The 7,815-nt window shown below is 38.2% G+C and overlaps 1 pseudogene; it reads left to right on the top strand.

Annotated features, from left to right (window-relative positions):
* Window positions 1-3,094: 3,094 nt before the first annotated feature.
* LOC128627576 (translationally-controlled tumor protein-like) lies at window positions 3,095-3,475 on the top strand (annotated as a pseudogene).
* Window positions 3,476-7,815: the final 4,340 nt, after the last annotated feature.

Raw genomic sequence — 7,815 nt, 5'->3', positions numbered from 1 at the left:
CAAAAATTCCCAAAATAAGATTCAATGATCCAATTTAAAATTACGACAAAACCAATTATTTAATGAATAATTGTTTGTAGTAATAATGATAGTTTATCCAAATAACAAAACGTGACTAAAGGGCAAGTAAGGCATTTTAAATGAAGTGATGCGAACAGTTTGGTGGGTGTAACTGTTACAGAATGCACCCACACACACAGGGCCAATGGGGGTCATGATATACTATTACCAAAAAAAAAACCCCTACCAGGTTTATTATGTCCACCACCAGATAGGAAAGATATCTCTCAATGCCAGAGATTTGTGAAAAGGAAATGTCTATTTAATGCTATTCAGACTTAAAGTAGTGACCTAACATCTCCATTAACAAATCAAAGTCCTTTAGGATAACCACAGATGCCCACAGTGCTTCCTTCTCCCCCTGCCCTAATTCTGGGTAAGAAGCAGGCGTCTGTGTTTTCAGGCCACTTGAACCGTCAGCTGTGTCACCATCCAGGCAGGATCTCCAATTCATTCAAAGCCATGTGGCACCTTCTCACGGTCCACTGGCAAGAGTTCTTTTACCCTTCTTCCAGGCAAAGTCTCTCCTGCTTCCCAGGCCACATGGCCAAAGGGAGCACCCCAAAGCCACGTGGTCCTCTTCTACCAAAGCTGCAGGGGTCCCCACTCTGGCCAAAAGCATGTGGCTTTCTCTGTACTGCCACAGCCATGTGATCCTTCCTCCTAAGCTGCGGGGGTCTGTACTCTGGCAAAACAGTGTGGATCTCTCTCACGTGGCTGCCACAGCTGCAAGATCCTCCCCCCTAACAAAGCTGCGCGTGGCTCTTTTCACATGGCTGCGGGGGTCTTCACTCTGCCAGAAGTGCGTGGCTCTCCCCCTGCACTGGCTGCCGAGTCTGGGTTTTAAGTCCCCACACCAGTGCCCCTCTGCAGCCCCATTTCCAACTCCTCCCGCAATCGGCTACACTTGCCAGTACTCATGTATCCTTCCAGGTTTACTGGGAGGCCCTAGTGGGTCTGGGCAAGTGTGACCCCATGGCATGGAGCCAATCATGTCCAAGCTCTCAGGCACCATCACCTGGGGGACCTGCCCCCCAGTTACATCTTGGATGGAACTCACTCCCATCCCCCTGGCTCAAAGCATGGCCACAGCTGTTTAACATATCCATGAAACCAGTTAAAGGTTATAGATATGTTAAATGACCATGCCAGAGGTTAGCTGCAAAGCTGTTGCTGTACAAAACAGGTGTCCATGGACCTGCTCCATTTGTCCCTTCCCCCAACTCACACCTGTTGGGGGGAAGGGGTGAGGACATTTCATATGTCTTTCTAATATTTCCTGGACAACTTGATTTCTGGACCCCATTCCAAATCCCTATTTGGAGCCCCCCTCTTGGCTGCACCCTGTTACATAACGAGTGAAATAATGATTAACTAGGGTGCCTTCATAATTATAATATCTCCTGATAAATGAAGATAATGATCATGTTAAAAATTATTTTAAGGTAGTAGAAATAAGACAGGACTATAAATAGCCACCTAAAATCCAGTGAAAGAAAATTTAGATTGTGAATCTTGGGGCATCTCTGTACACTAATGTGTCAGCCTATGAGACACTTTTTCAAGGGAAATCCTCCAAGTCCCAGTGGCTCAGAGATATAAACATAAAGTGGGCAAAGAATTGAAAAACATACTATGGAGAACATCTTTTTAGCAAGGGCATATATTGGAAGCCTTTATGACCATCTCTGATGCTGCTACAATTTCAAAGTGGTACCATAATAAAAGAAAGAAAATAGTGATAACACCAAGGATGTATGAGAGTGTATACTAGTAAAATATGTATACACACCTATATGCCATATACTATATTAAAGTACATATACATGTATGCATGTATTATAATTTATCTTTCTTATCTCGCTTTATAATTTGAAAATAAATAGCTCAGGAAAAAATATTTTTCTTGACATTAATGTTTCCAGAGGAACACTTTACAAACATAGGGTGCATTTTTCATTTTCCTGTTGAACTTAGAGGAAAATTTTATACTTTCCGTTGTCTATTTTCCTGAACATCATGAAACAGCATAGCTAATTTAAGTAGCTCACTTAAAGAATTTTGTTTTCTTCCATTTGTTTCTCTTTAAACACTTACAAAAAAGAAGAAAATGGCACATTTCACATTTTGTAATTTCTCTTTTAAAAGTCTCAGAACCTGTTGTAACAGTTTATTCTGAGGTGAGGAAAAAGATGCCTCGAGGCAAGAAGCCAGACAAAACCTTGTTGCAGGTCTAATTTGGAGAGCAGCCCCTGTGGGGCTCAGGGGCCATTTCTCTACTCCTTGCGAAGCACAACCTTAGCTTTTCTTCAGAACTTAGGCTCAATTGTTCCTTTTCTCCCACTTCATATACTTCAAGCTGAAAGCTCTATTTCCTTTGGTAGAAACACAGTGCAAGAGGTGAAATCATTAAGAGAGATGCATTGTCACTAGCTCCCCAAATCTGTGTCAGTGAAAAGTGTCAGCTGTGCTACCTTTTCATCTCGGACCTAACAATGAGTTCTAAATTTATAAATTACAAAGAATGAAGCCAAGGGCCCTCTTTATTTAATAAGATACAGTAAGAGATACTTTATCTCTTTAACAAATATGAATAAATAGAGAACACAATTGCAATTCATAAGAACAGTCATCTGTCAGTTCTAAAAAGAACATGCAGGAGATCCTATATCATTTATGTCATTGGATCAGTTGTACTAATTTGAAGTTAAATTGCATACACATATATTTTATATATGTACACATATATATACACACACATAATATTATCATTAGCATGAAAATGCAAATAAGTAAATTTCACCTGTACATGAGTTTCCTGTGTCAGAATTTAACATGTGATATCACCGATGTTTAAATTTATTAAATATATTACCTTATTTTTTTCAAATGTTAAATTTATCCAACTCAAAAAATCAGTAAAATTTTTCCACCTGATCCACCCCCACAACCCCTCCCGGGCTGCTCCAGCTGAGCTCAGGTTTCCTGCTAAGCTAACGGCCATGGTCATCTCATTCCAGCCAGCATCCTGATCATCTACCAGGACCCCATGGCCATGATGAGATGTTCTCCCACATCCCCAAGATCTGGAAGACGGCAGAGAGGCTGTGCTTGGAGGTGAAGGGGAAGGAAACCAGCAACACAAAAGAAGCCTACAAGAAGTGCACCAATGATGACAGGAATTCGGTCAAAGGAAAACTTGAAGAACAGAAACCAGCAAGAGTAAAACCTTTTATGCAGGGGCTGCAGAACAAATGGAGCACATCCTTGCTAATTTCAAACACTATGTGGTCACGTCCTTCTTGGTGACCACATGACTCCTAACGGCTCAGTGGCTCTGCTGGACTATCATGAGGATGATGCAAACCCATGTATGATTCTCTTCAAGGGTGGTTTAGAAATGGAAAAATGTTAACAATCTGGCAATTTGCATCTATCACCTATCATCATAACTGGCTGCTGCTTTTCAACCACACACCAGGACAAGGACAAATGGGACCGACGTTATTATCTTGAGCTCTTCATTTATTTTCACCTTGGTTTATTTGGAGCAGAGAAATTTTTTTAAAGAAAAATATGTCATGTAGGTTGTCTAAAAATAAAATGCATTTAAACTTTAAAAAAATCAGTGAATATAGGACATTACTCTTGCCATTTTTCTCCAATACAATTTTTTAAAATTAACAGTGAACTGAAATGTGGTAAATTGAGAATCTAAGTTATTTGTTAGATACCTAAAATACAAACTTTACTAACTTCGAAATTACATAGACAAAAGCTTGTAGTTGTAAAGAAACATTTTAAGTAGTTGGAGCTGTGATCTTTAGTTTTTGAGATCATTATTAAATTCTAAAAATATAATTTTCTCCATTTGCATAATTCTGCACTAAGCCTTTGAAAACAATCAAGACCAGATCCATTTTAAAAGCCTGTAGTCTCTAAATTGTTTACACTCTCAACACTTATTATTATTATTTGAGATTAGTGCTCCTTTTTCCTTAAGTATAATGAGTTGCCTAGGATTACATAATAGCAACTTTTTTCCCATGTACTTAATGCTTCAAAAGAAATCCATAAAAAAACAACTTGTCACCTCACGTATTCATAAATGACAATCCAGGAGATGTGGTGGTTTCCTAGACACTGACAGGACTTCCTTGACACATTCAAGTTTTTGGTGTGGAATAGTATTTCCAGGAGAAGAAACAAGCATTTGCTTCGTAGAGTTGCCCAGTCCACTATACCAAAATGGCCAGTGAAGAACAGACTTGGAAACAGAACCTGATCTTGCCATTTTCATCCTTATTCCCCGAAACAAGGAGGATGGTGCCGACAGGGAGGAAGCAGAGCTGGACAGTGCAGTGTAGACGAGACTCAGTGAGAGTCCCTGCCCTGCTCCCATCTCCCCAATGGCCTATTTCTGTATAACTGAAGTTCTGTGCATTCCGAAATCCACCGCACTCAGGAGAATTGAATTGCATCTAGTACAGGTTCAAAAAATGGTGACAATCAATTTCCCTACTAGCCACTAAATTTCACCAACCTAGGAAAAAGTGCATGTAGCATAAATAGATGCTCAATAACTATGTAATGCAAAAATGAACGCTCTCACAAATTCAATATGTACCACTTAAAGATAGTTATTTTAGCTTCATGGACTGCTAGAGATTACGGTCTTTGAAAATGTGAACAGTTTCTATTTTCTTTGTTTAAAAGTCAACATCTAATATAATATCCTGGCACATAATAGTAAAATTAAAAAATGAATTGTCAGATAAAAGAATTAATACTCATGATTCAAAAAAGAAAAATATTTATATGATGTAGTATTTTTTCTCAAATTAAGATGTGAGTAGTTTCAAGATGATAGAGTGATATTAAAATAAATATATTATATCAAAGGACAGATGTATCCTTATTTTAAAATATGTATGTCACATTTGGGGTGGTGGGGAAACCTAAAAGAAAAACTGCTTGTCATGATATCAAAGTTAGAATGTATGGTAATCTCACTGTTTACTGTAACCATTGGAACATGGGTAAACAAAGGCAAGAATTTTTCTTATGAATTCAATGCCTTTTATAAATAAGAGGTTACTAAACCTGATATGTAGATTTTTTAAACAAAATATAGAAAGAAATTGCCCTAGAAAAAAATAATGATCATGATAATAAAATAGTTCCACCAGATAAAAATAATTTACTTTTTAAAAAATATTTCTTATTGACATTAATACAGATGTTCCCATTCCCCCTTTGTTGGCCTCTATCTATCCCTTCACCCCCTTCCTTCTGGCCATCACCACACTGTTTTCTGTGTCTGAGTTGTGCGTTCGTATATGTATATTCTTTGGCTGTGTGTGTGTGTGTATATGTGTATATATATATATACATATATATGTGTATATATATGTATATATATATATATATATATATATATATATATATTCTTTGGCTAATCCCTTCACCTTCTCTCATCCAGTCCCTGCCTCTCCCCTCCTCTCTGACAGCGGTTAGTCAAACAGTTGCATCTCTCATGAAAATGTGAAGGGAGACTAAGCTGTATGGAAGACATGGAGGTGATAACTGGCACACTCTGAGGGCAGAGCTAGTTATCCAAGAAGAGATCTTAAATCAAAAAACTATTCCAAAAATCAGGCCTTGGTAGCCCCACTCCATTGGAAGTCCTTGCTGAGGTACCTGTTTTGTCAGGAAGGAGTAGCATGGACTTTTGGGACCAGAAGTAAAGTAAGACAGAGAAATACATGGACTCAGTCTGGCCTCCAGATAGAGTTTTACAAAAATGAAGCTGGAAAACAGATACCTGCTGGCTTTCAGGGTTCATAGGACAAAAAACTAGGCAGACTCTGTGAAATCTGAACTTCCCCAAAAACTACACAGAGGGACCACTTTCCCACAGAGTTATTGAGGGATCTGCATTTGATGATGTAGATGAAACACTAAGAGATCAATTGAATTTTTTAAACATTTCCACTTATACTGAGAACTGTTTTCTGTATATCACTAACTCATGGAGTAGAAGGTTAAAATATGCATGTAAAATACATATATATATACATACATATATAATAGTAATAATTTTAGTAACAAGAGTAACAATTTATAATGGTTGAACAGTGACCATATGTCAGGTTTGTGATAATTACTAAGCCTAAATTGCTTCATTTATTTCTCACAGCAACTTTATGAGGAGGTATCATCATTCTTATCTGATACAGAAATAAATTTAGGTTTAGAGAATGTGAGCAACTTACAAATTTGTCAGGTAATACATTTAGTCTTCCAAACTAAGTTCACCAGACAATATGGGCCATGTTAATAATTCTTAGGCTGGGTTTCAGAGCTATTTGGGAAAAGATGGAATCTTTTCCTGCCTACACATTGCAGAGTAAGGCAAGGATGGTGTAGTAATTAAGAAGTAGATAGCAAGGCACTCCCTCGTAAAGTTCAATTCTGAACTTTCAGACTGGTCCAGATCTGATTAATACTGTTTTTCTACAATAATAAGTCCTTATTTATCTCAATTATATTTTTACTCTTTTGCCACTAAAATATAATTTGTACTCCTTTCCCCTATAACTTTTTTATTACAATCCTATGAATGCATACACACCTAGAATACAGATAGTCCAAAAAAACATAAAATAAAGATGAGCCTGAAAATACACTAAAAAACCTATAAAACAAAACTGAAGAGGAATGTATTTATAGGACTGATTCAACATGTCACATTTATCCACCTCCATACATTTTTATTTGGACCATCTGTAATTCTATTTCTAGAATATTTAATTGCATTTTTCTATTTATAAAACTGGGGGGAAATTATGTAATTATGAAACAAGAAATTGTAATAATCCCCTTAGTATTTACTTAATTTATAAAATGTACATCTAAATGTTGTAGGTAACTTTAATGCTGAAAGCATTAATATTAGTTAATGATTATTTTCTGTATTTATACAATGCCAAACAGCTGGATGAAAAGGGAGAATTTAATCTATCTTTTAAAACTTTTCTTTACTTTGATAACAAGCTTTGATAGTTAATCATTTTCAAGTGTGGTTGTGTTATCACCCTTCAAGGCCAGGCAGGTCCTTGGCATTCGTGCAGATGGACAAATATTCACGGAGCAGTTGAGATGTCTCGCACAGCTTTATTCACGGTGGGTGAGCCACACCCACTGCAAGCTTCCTGTCTATCTGCATGTCTCATGTCATGGCCCCTGCTCCCCAGTATAGTACCCACCCTGGCACTGTCTCCTTGCGGGTCTCTCATTATCACAGCTCCCAGCAAGGAGTCCCTACCTGTGTAAGTATTAGAAGGAAACAAAGCAGGCAAGATGCCAGAACACTACATAACATGACATAATTCTGCACATGCAAGCCCACTTCATGGTATGGGAACAGTTTATCGGACCCAGTTTCAAGGCTGTGAGAACACTGGTTATCAGGCCCTTCCAAGGCTGTGGGAACACTGCTTCCCTTAGCTACCCAGACACCTGGGCAAGGGAGCCAGACTGCCTCCACTTACCCTGCAGTGGTGAAAATGGTCAAATGTACATCAGGGTCCATGCGCCTCGTTTCCTGGGTGCACACCACTCAGGCATATTTCAGGACTACTTTGCAGTTGGGTCGTTGGGTCAGTGGCAGAGTTTTAACCAGTGGAAAGTACACTCATGAGCACCAAACATAAGCCATTTCAAAGCCTTGACATTCCATATATCTTTCTCCAT

Source organism: Artibeus jamaicensis, unplaced genomic scaffold (assembly GCF_021234435.1).
Source record: "Artibeus jamaicensis isolate MK-2021 breed Jamaican fruit bat unplaced genomic scaffold, CSHL_Jam_final contig_452, whole genome shotgun sequence".
Taxonomy (NCBI): Eukaryota; Metazoa; Chordata; class Mammalia; order Chiroptera; family Phyllostomidae; genus Artibeus; species Artibeus jamaicensis.
The sequence above is the reverse complement of the archived record's forward strand: the minus strand, read 5'-3'. Positions and strand labels throughout refer to the sequence as shown.